Source organism: Pseudophryne corroboree, chromosome 6 (assembly GCF_028390025.1).
Source record: "Pseudophryne corroboree isolate aPseCor3 chromosome 6, aPseCor3.hap2, whole genome shotgun sequence".
Taxonomy (NCBI): domain Eukaryota; kingdom Metazoa; phylum Chordata; class Amphibia; order Anura; family Myobatrachidae; genus Pseudophryne; species Pseudophryne corroboree.
In genome coordinates, this window is record NC_086449.1 from 259,598,509 (window position 1) to 259,618,431 (window position 19,923).

At 44.6% G+C, this 19,923-nt stretch overlaps 1 long non-coding RNA gene across 1 annotated transcript in view; it reads left to right on the forward strand.

The window, feature by feature from the left end:
* The first annotated feature begins 4,066 nt into the window (after nt 1–4,066).
* Nucleotides 4,067–19,923, forward strand: part of LOC134935179 (uncharacterized) — a 116,878-nt gene continuing 101,021 nt past the window's right edge. The window contains exon 1 of the long non-coding RNA XR_010179966.1: nt 4,067–4,114. This is a non-coding gene — a long non-coding RNA (uncharacterized LOC134935179). The remainder of the gene's footprint in view (nt 4,115–19,923) is intronic.

A 19,923-nucleotide genomic window follows, 5' to 3' on the forward strand; every position in this document is an offset into this window, starting at 1 on the left:
ACTTTGTTAATTTCATTCATTTATACTGTAATTTACTTGTTTGTAGATAAAATCATCACGATTCGATAACAAACATAGGGGTAGATTTATCAAAGTTTGGAGAGAGATAAAGTGGAAAGAGATAAAGTACCAGCCAATCAGCTCCTAACTGCCATTTTCAAACACAGCCTGTAAAATGACCTATAGGAGCTGATTGGTACTTTATCTCTTTCCACTTTATCTCTCTTCAAGTTTTGATAAATCTGCCCCATATTATTAGTTAATTGTTGACAGTGGAGCCCCATATTATCTGTTTCCGACACATAACACGTCAATAGGAGTTATTTTTTAGTACTATTTTATTGCAAAACCCTTGGTGGCATGGCATAGTGTTTATGATATGAGTCTTATCCCGGTGATGAAGTTATCACTGGTGCGGTGCTTGCATGGCCATAAGGTCACACATCCGCAATATCAGTTTGTGAATGTTTGGGATGGGAGGAACATGGAGGCTCCCATCCCAAAGGGTAGGATCTTAGGATTCCTCTCCAGCGATGCACTCCCCTTGGGGATAGAGCAACTAAATCCATCTCATACTTATAGACCAGGAGATGGCAGCCAGGGCGGCACTGTGGTAGGCAGTGCTGGGGTGATGGCGTCATCATAGCCACACCCCTGTAGGCAATGCCATGATTACCAGCATTGTGAAGTGAGGGTGGGGCCACAATGATGTGATTCAATGCAAAGCATGTCTTCGGCCATCTGTACAACCCACTCCGCCCTTCCAGGTGGCCAGGACTGCCACTCGGCCACTTCGGGTGAGTAGGTGTTAAAGCTTTGTAAATTGCCAAGAACACCAGTCCCCATGCACATTATGCAATAAATAGACTCAGGATTGTTGTTGTTTTTTTAAGACAGCTATTATTTACTATTCACAATGCTGAAGGATGTTGCAGTATTTGTTAATTTAATGTTATTATCAGAATTATTTACATAGGAGCAAATTTATCAAAATGGGTGTTTATTTATTTATTTATTTATTTATTTTTATTTGTACTTATTCTAGTGATAATAAATAACTTTGACAAGTTAACAAAAAAAATATTGCAAAGCTAAACTCATCTGTTTCTGCGTAAGGGTTAAGTCAGTCCAGTCATCAATTTATGCCCATGAGTGTGTAGGCTTGCCAGCGCATGCATGTACAGTGAAACTGAAAGCCCAAATTTGGGCTTTCGTTCAGCCCGCCCTACTCTGTCCTGCTCTGCCTCCATTTTTCTGCTCTCCCCCCCCCACACTCTGTTTGCTCCACGAGCACTGTCCCACTCTGTCCCCACCACTCCATCCCGCCCCCTCCCTCCTGTGGCTGTACTTACTTATGCGTTCACAGTGGTTTGTCATCAGCTAGGGTCTGTCCCGTCTCGTTAGCAGTGAAAGAAGTTGAAGGGTTGGCGCTTACAGCATTCAAAATGTGCCATATTTCAATGTGGTGCCATGGTCATTAAAAAATAATATAATACACTCACCCAATCAGTGGAAAACTGTTGTGACAAAGAAAATATAAGAATCTTTTAATCCAAAATACAGATTTATAAAGTCCACCCGACTGCATCTGTTTCAGCATTAATATAGGCTATCATTTGGTAGCGATTGAGTTAATGGACCTTTGAAGCAACCACTTTAAGGTCAGTCTATATGTAGGTCGTTAGGTGGGCGTACGGTTCACAAAGCATTTCTGAAAAATGCCTCCTGGATGTTCCCCTAACCACTGTTTCTTTGCAGATTGGTGCTAATCATTGGTGTTTCTATAATGGGTGCACTGTGTGCGGTGCACGCAAGCTCCTGGGTCCAGGGGGCCCGCACAGCATACACTTTCCAGAGTCCCGCATCGAAGCTTTAGCCGCGGTGAAAAAATCACCAGCAAAATGGCCACTGCAGATGCCGTGGAGAGGGGGGGGCGCACACCCAATGGGCCCCCACCTCTGTAACTTAAAACGCCACTGATGCTAATGTAAGGAGTAACCAAAAGACACAGGGGCAGATGTATAAACCTGGAGATGGCATAAGGAAGTGATAAACCAGTGATAAGTGCAAGGTGAGAGATACATCAGCCAATCAGCTCCAATATGTAACTTAACAGTTAGGAGCTGATTGGCTGGTGCATTTATCACCTTGCATTTATCATTGGTTTATCACTTCCTTATGCCGTCTCCAGGTTAATACATCTGCCCCACAGTTACTTAGTAACAGCTATATTACATAAACTGATAGTTTGTCTGAACTCTGACCATCCCCCACTACAGTGGTAGTTATATCATTACCTGAAAGTTCTGACACCTAGGCCCTCATTCCGAATTGTTCGCTTGCTAGCAGATTTTAGCAGCATTGCACACGCTAGGCCGCCGCCCTCTGGGAGTGTATCTTAGCTTAGCAGAATTGCGAACGAAAAATTAGCAGAATTGCGAATAGAAATTTCTTAGCAGTTTCTGAGTAGCTCGAGACTTACTCCTACACTGCGATCAGCTCAGCCTGTTTCGTTCCTGGTTTGATGTCAAAAACACGCCCTGCGTTCGGCCAGCCACTCCCCCGTTTCTCCAGACACTCCCACGTTTTATCCTGGCAAGCCTGCGTTTTTCCGCACACTCCCAGAAAACGGTCAGTTTCCGCCCAGAAACACCCACTTCCTGTCAATCACACTCCGATCACTTCAACGATGAAAATTCTTCATTCGGACGTGAGTAAATCTACTAAGTTTTGTGCTAAAATACTTACCGCATGCGCACTGCGTACCATGCGCATGCGCATTTTTGCCTTAATCGCTCCGTTGCGAAAATCAGCAACGAGCGAACAACTCAGAATGACCCCCTTACTGAGCATGTCAGAGACAGAACTGACTTATGTGTGCCATACATCTGAGCAGCGATTCACATTTTACATCGATGATCATTGATCTGCCAGGGAATCTGGAAAATCCAGCATGTTAAAAATCTCTAACTAGCTGATCTTGATAATTTTTTGCTCGGACTTCGCAAATTGAGGATTTCCAACATGTTGGATTTTCCCTATACCTCAACCCAGGCATCAGGAGAATTGTGAACTGCCCCAATTAGATAATCATTTAGCCAATTATTACACAGTAAAAGGACACAGCATAGGCAAGGTCACCATGGAGCGGCCCCACTTTCTCAATGTTGACTCATCCTGACTTTATTGCATCCCACCCCTGCTGCTCTGTTCTACACCCTGCTCTCTACTGTCCAACCCATCTCTGCTTGCTCCTCCGCCCTTTGCTCTTTACCACCCCCTCTCTGCCTACTCCTCAACCCTGTCCCACGACAATGTAAGCTCTCCCTGGTTCCAAACTTATATCTCAGCGGATCCTCTCTCCTCACCAGAAAACATCTGTCCTGTCTCCCTACCAGTGTGAGTAGTCAGAGGGGTGCTACATGTTCTAGCTCCCACTGCACATTCATGTCGGACATGGGACAGACCTTAGCAGGTTATGATATAGACTAGAATATTGGGAACGGGTTACGTCAGCCACCACTCTGCCCTCCATTCTTGTGTCCCCAACACCCAAACGCTACTTTGTGGCTCATTTGTAAATAAATCCTTAAGTCACTAATCATGCACAACATGTGTGCAAAATGTATATTATTATTCAATATATACAAAATTAAAATTGCACATGAAGATAGCAACAAACCTAAATCTGTTTCCATGACATGAAGGTGCTAGTAGAAGTGGGCTGGCCCTGATACAAATAAAGGATCATAATAATTATTGTGGTAAAGTAGCCTTGTAGTGGAAGCACACACTATGATTCTGGCCTCCTTCTCCACTGTTTTATTTCATTTGGATGACCACAAAACAGTAACTTTTCACAGAGTAGAATGTTCCCAGCCCTGTCACTCATTACAAAAAGTCCTACTCCCTAGTCACCGGCCACTATCCAGCATCAGTCATACTGGCAAATGGCCTGCAGCAGCTTTAAATACCCCAAATTCCTCCTCCCACTCCCAGATCGACAGGCAAACCACATCCCTCTTTCCCTTTAAAAGATAGTCCCTCACAGGTGTTCTGATTTGGCCAAATTGTCTGCCAATCTGCAGGGAGACACAGTATTTTCAACAGTTCGGTAAGACCCATATTTTATCTTCCCCATGCCTAACTTCCCAAGGATTAGTAACTAAACACCCCTGGCTCCTTTGTAGCACACTGCTCCTTTTGCCACATTATGTTATTTAGTAGTTCATAGTTATCTATTTAACAGTACACAGACAGCAGTGTGAATCTTTGCTACAGTATACGTTGGTTTATATTTCTCTGCTTCATGCTAATTTAGGACTGATTAATCTCCTACCAGTGGTTATTCCAGTGTTTAAAATCAGACATGCAGCAGGATCATGGTCAAATAAAATTATTAACATGAACGATGATACTATGTTGTACTTGTATTTTTCCCATTTTTTCAATATAGATGTGGATATGAGATAACACATACAAATAGTCATTCACTCAAGAAGAGGTCTTAGATTAAAGATCACTTCACAGACATTGCAAAGTATCGCAGTCACAATATGATTACCTGTATCACAGTCAGTCTGTACATTGTGGAACTAGTCTGTAGGTAGTGTTTCAGAACAGGATCAAAACCTATTCACAAATCTGTCAGCAAGCCAGAAGGAGCACTTGGAACACAAGTATTCTCTTCGGAAACCTCCTCTGGATAACTCTTCTACCAGGGCCTCCTTGGTGTGTCAGAGATGTCAGGGATTGGGTATATGATGTGTCGACATACAGAATGTTGACATTCGCCATGTCAACATGTTCAGAATGCTGATACTGGCATAATGTTAAGATTGTGAATGTCAACAGCCATAATGTTGACAGAATGTTTTGGGGTTAAAAATAACCCTAATATGCCTAACCCTAATAACAGCCTAACACTAATTACATTTTTCAACACTGTTACTGTCAACATTCATAATGTTGACATTTTGAACAGGGTTACCTGAGGAATGTCCACAATCCTGGTGAGTTGATAAGAACCCAGTGGCAGATGTGTTCCAAAGTGGCACTGCTCAGTATGACAATATGACATCATGATTTGTTGGTTAAAAAATGGCTATAAATATCTCCTCTATAATAGCCCAGATCTGTCAATCTGTGACTGTGTGGATAACGCTGGGCGTGGCTAGGAGCTCTCATTGGGTTAGCAGTAGGTCTATCACACCAAGTCCACAGCTGATTGAGCGAGAAACACCCTCCCACACAGGTTACATCCAATAGGAGGCTCTGCCCTTTGGCTGCTGTGTGTTCCCAGAGCAGGATTAACAATGGGGCTGATGGAGCTGCAGCTCCAGGTCCACACCCCAAAAAAGGCCCACTGCATCTGCAACATACCCTCCAACAATTTACACATAAAAATGGGTACAAATTTGAAAAGGGGGCGTGTACTTTACCCGTGGCCACGCCCCTTTTCCTATACTTTCATTGGAAGTTTGGAGAGCCAAAAATTGGTACAGGCCATGAGAAAAAGGTACTGTACCTGCCAAAAAGGTACAGTTGGAGGGTATGCCACTGAATCTGCAGCAAGTCTCTGCGCTGTAGATAGGGAAAACAAAAAAACCTTTTACTGCAGCGTCCTATGGGGGTCATTCCGACCCGATCGATCGCTGCAGTTTCTCGCAGCGCAGCGTTCGGGTCGGAACTGCGCATGCACCGGCACCACAGTGCGTCGGCACATGCCATCTGTCGTTGCCTAGCGATCGCCTCTGAGGCAGAGGTGGTTGCTGGGCGGGAGGGAGCTGGACTGCGGCGTTAAGCTGTCGTTTAGGGAGTGCGGTCCGGCCAACGCAGGCGTGGCCGGACCGTTGGGGGGTGGCCACGGTGGCTGCGTGAGGTCACACGCAGCCGCTGCGGGCCGGGGAGCGACCAGTAGCTCCCGGCCAGCATGCTAAAGCTGCGCTGGTCGAGAGCTACTCTTGAAGTGCAAAGGCATCGCCGCTGTGTGATGCCTTTGCACTTCTGCGGGGGGGGGGGGGCTGGCACTGACATACCGGGCAGACTGGCCCTGTGCTGGGCGTCCCCCCGCATGTCAGTGTGAATGATCGTAGCTGTGCTAAAGTTAGCACAGCTACAATAAACTCGGAATGACCCCCTATGTCCTGCTGCCAGTCCGCCTGCCCCCTCCGGCATCAACAATCCCCACTCCCTAGCCGCGGCGCAGCTGGAACAAAAGCTGCTGCGGCCACAGGCATAGATGTGTATGAATGCAGTGGAAGGCTTTCAAAGCCCTCCCTGCGCCACATACTCTCTAAGCCCATGGAGCCTTGACGATGTGTTCATAGTGAGTATGAGTATAAGGAGCCTGAGCACTGCGGTGAATATCTTTCATCTTATCATGGGTTATGGTCATGACCTCTGGCAGTACTCTCCCAATATAAGACAATCCCTCTGAGCTCGGGGCAATCCACTTGTACGCCTTCCTCCCACATATGAAATAGGCATCATCCCGGAGAACATAGGGGACAGAATATGACATCACCATATTACAAACTTTCCACGTGAAAAACCCAATCCCTAGTTTTCCCATCTGCTTAGTACAAGTATCGAGCTGGATGATATGAGCACAGTACCCTGGCGATACTTTTCCAACCCACATGGTCTTGCTTCCACGAGTGTACCTATACCGAAAATACCTCCCACTGTTGGCTATTTGGCGTACAAGTTCAGAGTCTATGGGTATCCTATCAGCTCTGTGTGAAAAGGTCATTGTCTGGTTATTCCACGTCACTTCCCAATTTCCTGGTTTTTGGTAATTGGAAATATTGAAACATAATAAGGATCTATCTACATGATACTGGTGGAGCTTCAAACTAGGGGGCCTAGAAATATTGAATTTCTTATCCACCGGTCTCCCACCCTGTAATTCGAGTACCTCATCTATTGCTAAAGGGTATGGTACTAATCCTGACTTGCTCTGACCTTGAGGTACTTGTGAGCACACCCAGCATTCTGTCTGGTTTAAGACCTTACCCACTAGTGAGTGGTAATCACTCAATGGATGACGGTCCATGTCAATATTAAGGCTGGACTGACATCTCTGGATGCACCCATCCTCGACTATGTTCTCACAATTCCTACAAATGCAATTTTCCTCAGACAATAACCCTTCACAGTGCCTCCGAGCTCCCTGACTACCAGAGCACTTTCTGATACCCGCCTTTGCTCGAGTGATGTGTTGCTCCTGAGATTCTACAAATCCATCCTCACCATCAGTACCCATTCCAGATCCTTGCTCGACCTCTCTGGGACCTTCACCATAACAGACTGTCCTGGTCAAAAACAGGATTAACAGGAAAACCCGAAACGCAGTCTCTTGGGGTAGATCCATCTTGTTAAGGGAAGAGAAGGGAGACAAGAAGGGGGGGAGAAAGAGAAGGAGGGTAGTGGGAGGTGGAAAAAGAAAAACTGGTGCGACAACCGCCTCTGGTTTTGTTGTTCTCCGTGCTCAGGTGCCGTCTCAACAGTCCTGCCTCTCAACCTTCCCGGAACAGACACTCCAGTGATACGATGTTCTCTACACTCTGCTCTTTGTCACGGGTTCTCTCCGGGTCAGCGACCTTCTTACAGTGGGACGAGTGGACCTAAGTCTCTCTTTCGGCAACCTTTAATGCTGTCGTGCTGGTTTGCAAGACTTGGTACGGTCCTTCCCACCTGTCAATGAGGCAACCTGAGCGTAGAAAATTTCGAATCATTACATAATCCCCAGGTTCAATGTCATGACAATTACTGTTCGGTAGGTCAGGAATCACCAGCTTTAGATTTCTATTTTGATTTCTCAGCTGCTGGCTCATCCCAACCAAATATTTCACAGTCACTTCATTATTGCATTTCAAATCATCCTGGGGGTCTATCATTACATGAGGTTGTCGGCCAAAAAGAATCTCAAAGGGTGATAGGTTAAGGGGGGACCTGGGAGTGGTTCTGATGCTGTACAATGCTAGTGGCAAAGCTTCTGGCCACAACAATCCAGTCTCAGCCATCACTTTGCTCAGCTTGTTCTTAATAGTGCTGTTCATTCTCTCCACCTTCGCACTCGCCTGTGGTCGGTACGGAGTAGGCAGCTTGCTATTAATTCCCATCAGTTTGCACATTACCTGAAAGACTTCACCTGTAAAATGGGTACCCCTATCGCTTTCAATTATTCTAGGGATACCATATCTACACACAAATTCCTGCACAATTTTCTTTGCAGTGAACGTAGCAGTATTTGTGGCAGCAGGGAATGCTTCTACCCTATTGGAAAATACATCAATACAGACTAACACATATTTTAAATTCCTACAGGGTGGTAACTGTATGAAATCAATTTGTATTACCTGAAAAGGTCCGTCTGTCGGAGGGATATGGGATGGCTCTGTTGGTATTGACTTTCCAATATTCTTTCTCAAGCAAGTAAAACATGTCAGTGCTCTCTTACCTGCATGAGAAGAGAATCCTGGCGCACACCAGTAGGCTCTCACTAGCTTGCACATACCCTCTTTGCCTAGGTGAGTCAGACCGTGTGCCGTCTCAGCTAGACCTGGAAGATATGCTCTGGGGGCCACTGGCTTACCGTGTCCATCTGTCCGGAGTCCTGAGGACTCCTGGCCATACCCCTTTGACCTCCAGACCGCCTTTTCCTGTGAGGAACACAAATTTTGCATTTCAATTAATTTTTGTGTGTTGATTGTGTTGAATGTCATCAGTGATGTTATGTTCGTTTGTATGGGGGTGCTGGCTGCTGATTTAGCAGCTCCGTCTGCCCGGCTGCTACCAAGTGAAATTGGGTCTTGGTTGTAAGTGTGTGCTTTGCACTTGATAACTGGTCTGGTTCTTGTATCGCTGTTAGAAGCCTTTTTATGTGGGACGCATGCGCTACAGGTGTGCCAGCTGCCGTCATGAAATTTCTGAGGCGCCATAGGGCCCCAAAATCATGCACCACTCCAAAGGCATACCTAGAATCTGTGTATATATTAGCTGACTTACCCTTGGCCAATTCACACGCTCTGGTTAGGGCGACCAGCTCAGCAACTTGTGCTGAGTGCGGTGGGCCCAGGGGTTCAGCTTCTATGATACTTCTGTCGTCTACAACTGTATATCCAGTACACAAGTCTTCCGATTCTGTCTGTCTGTGGCAACTACCGTCAGTGTAAAAGGTAAAGTCTACGCCTTCCAGTGGGTTGTCACTGATGTCAGGTCTCGCAGTCAAAGTCTGATTCAGGTATTCTATACAATCATGCGTATCAGTCTCTGCACTAAATCCTCCTTCACCATCATTCTCATCCAGGCACACTTGGCAAGTAAGTTGCAGGATTTAGTGCGCTGCATCTCTTAATGGTGATGTTTACAGGGGCCATCAGTGATAATTCCCATTTTGTAAACCGTGCCGATGAGACATGTCTGGTTTGGGCGGAGTTTAGTAAGGCTGATACTGCATGAGGTGTATGGATGGTCAGGTTGTGTCCTAACACTACGTCTTCGCTTTTACTTACTAGCAAAGCTATCGCTGCAACACTTCGCAAGCATGTGGGGAGAGACCGCGCTACGGTTTCCAACTGTGCACTGTAGTAAGCTACCGGCCTGCTGGCATCACCATGTCTCTGGGTTAAGACACCTGCCGTGCACCCTGCACTTTCTGTACTGTATAATTCAAAGGGTTTCCTATAATCTGGCATACCTAATGCAGGTGCCTGTGATAGGCACTGTTTGAGTCTCTCAAATGCCAGTTCGGACTCATCTGTGTGCGAGATCCGATCTGGTTTGTTCGAAGAGACCATTTCTTGCAAAGGTAAAGCCAGCATGGAGAACCCTGGGATCCAGTTTCGGCAGTACCCACACATTCCAAGGAAAGTGCGGATCTGTTGCTGGGTTTGTGGCAGTCATGTTGCGAATCGCCTGTATTCTATCAGCGGTGAGATGTCTAAGTACTTGAGTCAAGCAATGTCCCAAATATTTTACCCTGGTCTGGCACAACTGCAACTTATCCTTAGAAACCTTGTGTCCTGTATGAGAAAGATGAAACAGAAGCTGTTTCATGTCTTTCAAGGACGATTCGAGTGAATCAGAACACAACAATAAGTCATCGACATACTGTATTAGCACTGATCCACTCTCAGGTTGAAAGGATTGTAAACAGTCATGCAAAGCCTGGGAGAAAATACTTGGGCTGTCAATGAAACCTTGGGGAAGCCGAGTCCAGGTGTACTGTACTCCCCTGTATGTAAATGCAAAGAGGTATTGGCTGTCAGGGTGCAGAGGGACAGAAAAGAAAGCAGAACAGAGGTCAATGACAGTAAAAAATGATGCAGTAGGGGGAATTTGCATGAGGATGACAGCTGGATTGGGCAGTACGGGGAGTTGGCTCTCAACTATCTTGTTTATCCCCCTTAGATCCTGCACTAGCCTGTAACCCCTCCCCCCCACTCTTTTTCACAGGGAAGATGGGACTATTGGCAGTGCTGGATGTCCTGACTAGTATGCCCTGTTGTAGCAACCGCTCTATGACGGGGTACACTCCTAATTCTACCTCTGGCTTCAAAGGATACTGGGGGATTTTTGGAGCTATCCTACCGTCTTTTACTTGCACTACTACCAGAGCTACATTCGCCATCAATCCAGTGTCTTGTCCATCTTTGGTCCAAAGGGAACCTGGTATTTGTGAGATAATTTCCTCTACCTTTGCTGGACACTTGTCTATAACAGCAGAATGCGACATTAGCCTTTGAGGGGTGTCTAATATATCTTGTACTTCCTGAACGTGATTCTCAGATATACACAAGAAGACACCCTCAGGAGTACAGTATATGACACACCGCATTTTACACAATAAATCTCTTCCAAGCAGGTTAGTCGGAGCCGCTGCAGCCAGCAAAAAAGAATGTTTGGTTTGCAAGGGCCCTATCGTAATCTCTGCAGGTCTACTCAAAGGGTAGTGTTGCACTGTTCCTGTTACTCCCATTGCCGCAATTGTTTTACCCGTGGTTTTTATACCTACAGTCGAATTTAACACTGACCTGGCCGCCCCTGTGTCTACAAGAAAAGGTAATGGTATACCAGCTACATCAACCGTGACCTCAGGTTCACTACCAAGGCTAGCAATCAACTTCACTGGCTGCAGACTACAGGTGTGGCCCAACCCCTATTGTGTGATGAGACCCTCCCGCAGCGCACTGGCAGCTACAATATGTGAGGGGGGTAGCTGAGAATTTTCAGAGGTCTGCCAGTCCCTCCTAGGTGGGTACCTCCTTGTTTCCCCTGCGTGTGACTCGTAACTTCTCCTATGCGGTCCCTGATCCCAATTATGTGTATTGTAGTGTGGTTCATATCCTGGTCTAGGGGGTCAGTATACATTATGTGAACCTTTATGCCTACATTCCCTCGAGTAATGTCCTACCTTGTGACAATTATAGCATGTTGCTTCACGTGACTTACCATCAGGGGTCTGGGGTTTTGGCTGATGTCGTTTTGTGGTAAGTGCACCTATACTTACAGTCAGCAGTTTTTCCCCCTGTGACTTCCTGTGTTTAACGATGTTCCTATCATGCTCGATAGCGGACTCTCTCAATGCAGCCACTGAGATACCTCTCCAGTTTGGTAGAGAGGTCTGTACCCTTGTCCTCAGTGTGTCCTTCAACCCGTCCATTAATACAGAAACGGCTACCTGCCTGTGATGTGCATTGTCCTTAATATCCTCGACCCCAGTGTATCTAGCCATTTCCTGCAGTGTTCGATGGAAATATTCAGATGCCATTTCACCTTCTTTTTGTCTTATGGAAAAGATTTTATTCCATTTGACAACAGTAGGGAAATATACTCCTAATTGCAGATTTATTTGCCGCACATTCTCCTGAGTGTACTCCTCAGTGAGAGGTACCTCTGCGTCTAGGTTACAATCAGTTATGAACTTCGCGGGGTCAATATTGGAGGGTAAACATACCCGTAGCACTGTTCGCCAATCTTTATTTGTGGGTTCGGTGGTGTTACCTAACTCTTTAATGAACCTCTGGCATGCGACTAGATCTTTTCTGGGATCAGGAAATTCTGACATAATTGACCTTAATTCTGTCTGGGACCAGGGACAATGCATGGCAATGTTCCTGATGGGAGTTACTCCCTGAGCATCAGTCCTCCCATTGGGGACTGCAATCACCCTGACAGGATTTAATTCAATTACATCATTCTGGTTTGATTCTACAATGTGGGGTGCTATGGTTTCTGCATAATGTACGGTACCGTAATTATCTGTGGACACGACCTCACTTATCCCTCCGCTAGGGGGCCTGACTACTGCTCTTGTTGGTTGGGCTGTGCCCACCTGAGTGTCTTGTATGGTGGCTGCTAGAGAGAGTGCCGATATCGTGCTGGGCTCATCTTCCTGCTCGCAGTCCTGGGGAAAATTTAAAATGGGATACAACTGGCAAGGGTTAGCATTAGTACATTTATCAATTACACTCTCATCTTGTACCAATGTGCCATTGTCTGTAGCAACTTTCTCCCCCACAATATACGGTGGTGGTGCGGTCGCCATTATTTTCCCGCTAGGTTTGGAACCTGCTGCGCGAGCTAATTCTCTTTGTATATCCCCCTCTTGCTGCCATAAATTTAAACAATCTGTATGTCTAATCCTTTGTTTTCTGGATTTTATTAGACATATCCTTATCCTTAAATTCTGCAATACCTCTGTTTCAAAACTGCCCACTTTAGGGAATGGTACCCTATCTTTGTCAGTCATACGTACCCATTCAGACAAAAAGTCTTCAGTGTGTGATCCATATTTACCACACATAACAAACCTCGCTGACCCCTTGGGCCGCGGTACCTCAACCTGAACCCTGGTTAAACGTCCACCGCTTGTGCAAATGGATCCCATCGCGGACTTTTTCCTATTACGCAATCCCCAATGCACAATACGAATAGACGGTGAAAGTTCTTAAAGCGCTTTCACCCACTCCTTCTCCGCCGGGTACCACGACTCACTCCAAGAATGACCACTGCGTACCCAGTGAGGTCCCTATCTGATTTCTATTCACTGGAAGTGTTTAGGATTGACTTACCTATTTCCAGTGAATATACACCATTGGAGATTTTCCTGAGAGAGACCAGCGAAAACTCCCTATACACTTATACACAAATCACACTTGCGTATGCTCTATACAGTGCTAATGGTACCGCGATTTTACGCAAAGCACGTAAAGGGGTATCCAGTTGCGCTATATATATCGCACCCACAAATGCGCGGTCCAATCGCACAGCATATAGGTACTTGTTACTTATCTGCCGTACGACCACGGGTCGTTATACAAACTGAGACCCTCAGTCTGGAGCGTAATACCAAAAACCTTTTAACTTCAATACTTCGCAATACAATGCACTATCACGCTCCTTTACAAATCACCTCACGATTTGCGTTTTAAACCTTATACTAACGTGAGTCAGCCGCCTCATGCCACCAAGTCTCCACTCACTTGATGTACCGCACGACGGGATCCCGAATTCCGGGGTTCAAATTTCCACTCGCTCCTACGTTCGCTCACTCAAATACACTTTGGTTTTTCTGTACAGAAAATTATCATTCATTCAGACAAGCAGTTTTACTCCCAGAGGCAATACAGTAAATAAGAGTTTTATACCAAACTTTGGAAACTGGGCAATCTTGTGCTATTGTAGCGTGGCTACTGTCCCACCTTTAAACTAAACGAACTATCGTGTGGTTTTATTATGCGCACACAACGCTACGCAAGCTTGCGTAATTACGCAACCGTGCGTACCTCTGTGCCACGTGTGCGACCTTGTGCCACGTGCACGTTTTTTTTGTGTACGCTGTCCTCACGTTCCGTACCACGTGTACCAATGTGCGGACGCAATAAAACAACTCACACAATTTCTATAAATGTGAGCAATATTAACAATAATCGCTCACTTAACACACCACACAGTTTCTTTCTGTATAAACCTTTATAACTAGGCCAGACTGCGTTTGTGTTTTACACTTACTTCCTTAATATTTATATTATGAATCTAGCAATCAGTCCTATGGCAACAATGTGAGCGGGTGTACAAAGAGTATGGGTGTACGCTTTTGTTGTGTACGCATTTGGCGCCAAAAATAAATTCACAGATTTTAAATAGCTTTTTTTTTCTGTTTACCTTACGAGTTCTACCAGCATCCCTACAAACCATACAGAGCAGACGTCATCTAATCAGCAAATAAGTAGGGTTTCTCAGTGCATCCACCGACCAAGAAAAGGATACGTAGGATACCTGTCCACCCTTTTGCTGACAGGTTAAGTCTGCTGTGACCTGTTAGGCTGTGGATATGTGGAAAACCGGACAATGCCCTCAATTGATAATGTCAATTTATATACAGGAATGAAAAGCTATACCTTCTATACACTCTAAACACACTTTAAACCTTTAGCCGCTGCGGCCGCTATACTTGGTACACACGCAACGTACTTTTTACGCTATTAGCGTACAGAGTCCCGTACGATGTACGGACTCTGTGTACAAACGCCGCGCTGATGGTACAATGCACCCGCAGCGCGTACACACCCAATGAATATGCTTTAAACCTTATACAGCAATGCAATGCGTTACTAATACACTTTTAAACCATAGCGGGGAAAGGAAGACACAACACCGATTTGTAGTTAAATCACTGGGTTCCGACACCACAGCGTAATATTGCTGAAAGGGGGTTACAATATATACAATACAATAAAAGACAATATAACAGAATAATGGCTACAGTCAATGGTACATACGTGAGTATATTCGCGTGCGCTTCCCGGTCCGGTCCTCCAAATCTAATAGATAACATTGTGAGTCTTGTGCCAGACCAGGCTGCAGCAGTCTTTATTTATACAATTCTTCCAAAAGCAATACAATGGATACTGTAATCCCTTTGTCCATTGGACACAGGAATGCACTTTTACAGTACAGGAGAGGTCATAGGTCGATTTGAATTGGTGGGCGATGTCTGTTCTAACTGCTCTTGTGGGTGGTCTCCTCTGGATTCCCGCCGCATACATAATGTACAGTAAATACAGTTTATATCTATATTCTGCTTCTGCACATAACTATCTGCTGGAACATGCGATCTTCCTCAAACCAACACCGGAATGTTACCCTTAAAATACCCTACAGCTGGATACCAAACACCACCTTATGACCTTGTTCTGTCCCCTCCTATTCTGTAAAGGTGAATCCCCTAGTTCTGAAACCATTTAAACTGTTGTTATTTTCTGGTGTGGTGCAGGGGGACTATGTGTACATTGTGCACTATTTGGATTAAATATGTAATGTGTTTTGATAGCTCTCCATGCTTTTACAAACTCTACCGTAAATACCCATACCACGCACTGATGCGCACGACCGCGGGAGCGAACATACGCAAATTGCGAATATGTGCATGCACAGCAGAACAAGTACACGCGTGGAGGCCATCTGTGTGTAGTTCGTACGTGATGTGTGTACTGCAATATTTTTTGACTTTGACAATATATACACCGAAAAATCTAAAATCAAAAAACTGTCCACAAATGATTAATCCATGTACATGGTAATATATTGAATTATCCTTAGGTTCTTTATATAGATAGCGCTAATGAAATGCTGATGGATAAAGTGGTGTCCGTATTAGAATAACTTGGTACGTGTCATGTACCGCAATGTGGAGCTTTCCGGTCCCACAACTGATATTCCCGGCACTGGTGCTGGCCGCACTGCGGGAGATGCTTAGCCTCACCTGTCCCTCGTTTCTTCGGCTGCTGGTAAGTACTGCCGAAGTTGGGACCGTATCCGTCGCTATATACACTGTGTGCCGTGACCGGATGACGTCACCCGCCTCGCTGGTTTTATCTGTCTCAGAATGCTGAGGTTCCAGGTGCAATGTCAAATCAAGATTACCAGTGTCTGCATGCTACAAACAACAAATGTCCGTAATGTGGGATCATGCAGTAGAAATCTCGGTATTGTCTCCAAGTTGCAAAGTCCTTTCAGAATGAGAAGATCCTATTCCTCTTACGTGTTTCGAAACCTAAGGTTCTTTTTCAGAGTAATATGGTTGTGAAAAAATGTTCCTTATAACCTACTCATCCTAATTTGTAACTTCCTCATACTCTATAACCTCCTCATCCTCTATTTGTATGAAGACTATTGAAATCCAAATGTATGTTCAGCAGTACACTGAACACACTCATTTATATACTTAAAGAATAGTGGTCTGATCAATGAAGGAACCTTGATAATAGAGAACACATTATCTGTATCATCTTAACACTATGGGGTATATTCAATTAAGGTCGGAATGGATCCGACAAGGGCTATTCAATGCCCATCTCAATTCGACTTTAAAAAAACTCGAATTGAGATGAGGGACCGGAGAAGGGGGGAGAGCCGCGGGCAGATGGGGGAGAGCCACGGGCAGACGGGGGATAGCAGCGCATCAGGAGGATGTGGCACCGCCACCGACCTCACGGCAGCGTCCACCCGACTCCAGCAAGCGGGTCCTCACTTGCTGGAGCCGGGTGGATGCTGCCGTGAGCAGCGGCTATGACACATCCTCCTGCAGTGCTGTGCTGTAGCGCTGCTGTCCCCTGTCTGCCCGCGGCTCTCCCCCGTCTGCCCACAGCTCTCCCCCCTCTCCTCCTCTCAGGTCCCTCATCTCAGTTCAACGTTTTTTTTTAAGTCGAACTGAGATGGCCAGAAACGGGGCCAAAACCTGTCGACTTTGGCCCCGTTTCCCTCAGAAGTACGCGAATCGGCAGCTATACCGCCGATTCATCTACTATTTGACAAGTTGAATTCCCAGACTTGTCGTATAAAAATGTTCGGGATTGAATAGGTCGGAACCCCTTTCAAACCTGAAAAAGTCGAAAACTGACGTATTTCCGACAAGATGGCAGTTTCGACCTTAATTGAATATACTCCTACAGTATATATTTTCTTTGCTATGTATAGATGCCTATTGTTGGATACTTGTGTTTTTCTAAATATATAAAGAACCAAATACATTCAGAAAGCTGCAGGCTATCAAGGGCCTCCTATAGCGCAGTGGTCTAGCTAATGGTTTAGCAAACAGTTGGGACCTGGGTTCAATTCCCTTAGTAGTGTGCTAATGATATTTTTTTACATTTAGCTTTTGAAATAATAAAAATAAAAAGAACTGTGTGAGGTGAAAAATATTTTTAATTACAACTCTTTGACATATTTTTAGATATATGTATAGCTCTTTATGAATTAGACATGTATACGACTACATACACCTGGTTTTTGCAAGTATCTAGTTTTATTCTAAATGTGCATTCAACGTTAATGAGATGTTCTACACCTGAGTTTCCTGTGATTATTGAAATCCGAGTGTCTGTTCAGCAGTACACTGAACATGTTCATTTATATACTTAAATAATAGTGGTTTGAGAGATCCCTTTGATTAATGAAGGAATCTTGATAATAGAGAATATACTATCTGTATTATCTCAACACTATATATTTTCTCTGATATGCATAGATACCTATTGCTGGATAAATTGTGTGTTTCTAAATACGCCCGGTACCAAATACATTCAGGAAGCTACTGGCTATTGTGGGGCCCCTATAGTGCAGTAGTCAAGTTAAATGGCGTAGGAACGGGTGTGGTATTGAAAGTCGACAGTAACTAGGTCGACAATGTCTAGGTCGACCACTATTGATCGACAGTAACTAGGTCGACAGGGTATCTAGGTCGACAGGGTCTTTAGGTCGACATGTTCTAGGTCGACAGGTCAAAAGGTCGACATGAGTTTTTAATGTTATTTTGGTGTCGTTTTCTTCGTAGAGTGATCGGGAACCCCAATTAGTGCACCGCGGCCCCTCGCATGGTGCCTTCGCTCCGCTACCGCTTCGCACGGCACAGATTACCGTTCCAATTGTAGTCCACGTGGATCGTTAAGTATGAAAAGGTTCAAAAAAAGAAAAAATTTGTGAAAAACTCACGTCGACCTTTTGACCTGTCGACCTAGAACATGTCGACCTAAAGACCATGTCGACCTAGACACCCTGTCGACCTAGTTGCTGTCAACCAATAGTGGTCGACCTAGACATTGTCGACCTAGTTACTGTCGACTTTCAATCCGGATCCCGTAGGAACAGTAGAGACCTGGGTTCAATCCCCTTAGCCGTGTACTAATGATTTTTTTGATATTTAGGTTTTGGAAAAAGTAAAAATAATATAAGAACTGTGCGAGGTGAAAACTATTTCTAATTACAACTCTCTCCATGACACACTTTATATATATATATATGTAAAACAAAAATTTAGGAACTAGATATGTATACGATTATATATACCTGTTTTTATAAGCATCCAGTTTTATTTTGAATGTGCTTCCAATGTTAATGAGATCTTTTACACCTGAGTTACCTTCTGTACCAATAAGAAGGTGGATCCAATTAGGATGAGGAGGTTATAAGAATAATTTTTTCACAACCATATTACTCTTTGAAAAAGAACCTTAGGGTTCGAAACTCGTAAGAGGAATAGGATCTTCTCATTCTGAAAGGACTTTGCAACTTGGAGACAATACCGAGATTTCTATTGCATGATCCCACATTACGGACATTTGTTGTTTCCAGCATGCAGACACTGGTTATCTTGATTTGACATTGCACCTGGAGCCTCAGCATTCTTAGATGGATTAAACCAGCGAGGCGGCTGACGTCATCCAGTCACGGCACACAGTGTATATAGCGGCAGCTACGATCCTGACTTCGGCAGTACTTACCAGCAGCCGAAGAAACGAGGGACAGTTGAGGTTAAGCATATCCCGCAGGGTGGCCAGCACCAGTGCCGGGAATATCAGTTGTGGGACCAGTAAGCTCCACATTGCGGTACATGACACATACCAAGTTATTCTAATACGGACACCACTTTATCCATCAGCATTTCATTAGCGCTATCTATATAAAGAACCTAAGGATAATTCAATATATTACCATGTACATGACTTAATCTGATTTCAATATATACAAGAGTCTTTAGTATGTAAATGCACCTTGGCAATTGAGATGATAAGCACAAATAGTCATAGTTTCTCATCTTTTGGTATGGATTAATGGGTAACGGGGAGAATACTGCTTTCTAGTATTCATTTACATTTATTTGTGTCCACACAGACACAAATTGACATATTGCTGCTAGACATACATAGAAATATTTTGTTTTGATATAATAGAGTTTATATTTAAATATGAGTGCCTGAACATACCGAAAAATCTTAACTTCATGACATTAAGCAATGTTATTGATGCTTTAATGATGTCATGTGCAGTTAATCATGTCATATGCCTTCAATAGAGATTTGGGTGTGGTCAGGGAGGCTGCACTATTCTCCCAAGAGTCCAGGAGAAGTCCACAAGATTCCAGAGTCTCCTGGAGATTCTGGGAAAGTGGATAAGTATGGAACAAATTTCATCTGGACATTCTGGAAGAGTAGGCAAGTATGGTACAAGAGTCACCTGGAGATTCCAGGAGAGTTGGCAAGTAACATACAAGAGTCACCTGGAGATTCCAGGAGAGTAGGCAAGTTTCAACAAAAAGAGTCACCTGGAGATTCCAGGAGTGTAGGCAAGTAACATACAAGAGTCACCTGGATATTCCAGGAGAGTAGGTAAGTCTGGTACAAGAGTAACTTGGAGATTCCGGGAGAGTGCTTAAGTATGGTACAAAAGTCATCTGGAGATTCCGGAAGAGTAGGCAAGTATGGACCAAGAATCACCTGGAGATTCTGGGAGAGTGGATAAGTATGGTAAACTTATGTCATCTGGAGATTCCGGAAGAGTAGGCAAGTATGGACCAAGAATCACTTGGAGATTCCTGGAGAGTAGGCAAGTATTGTGATATCAGATACATGACCAATG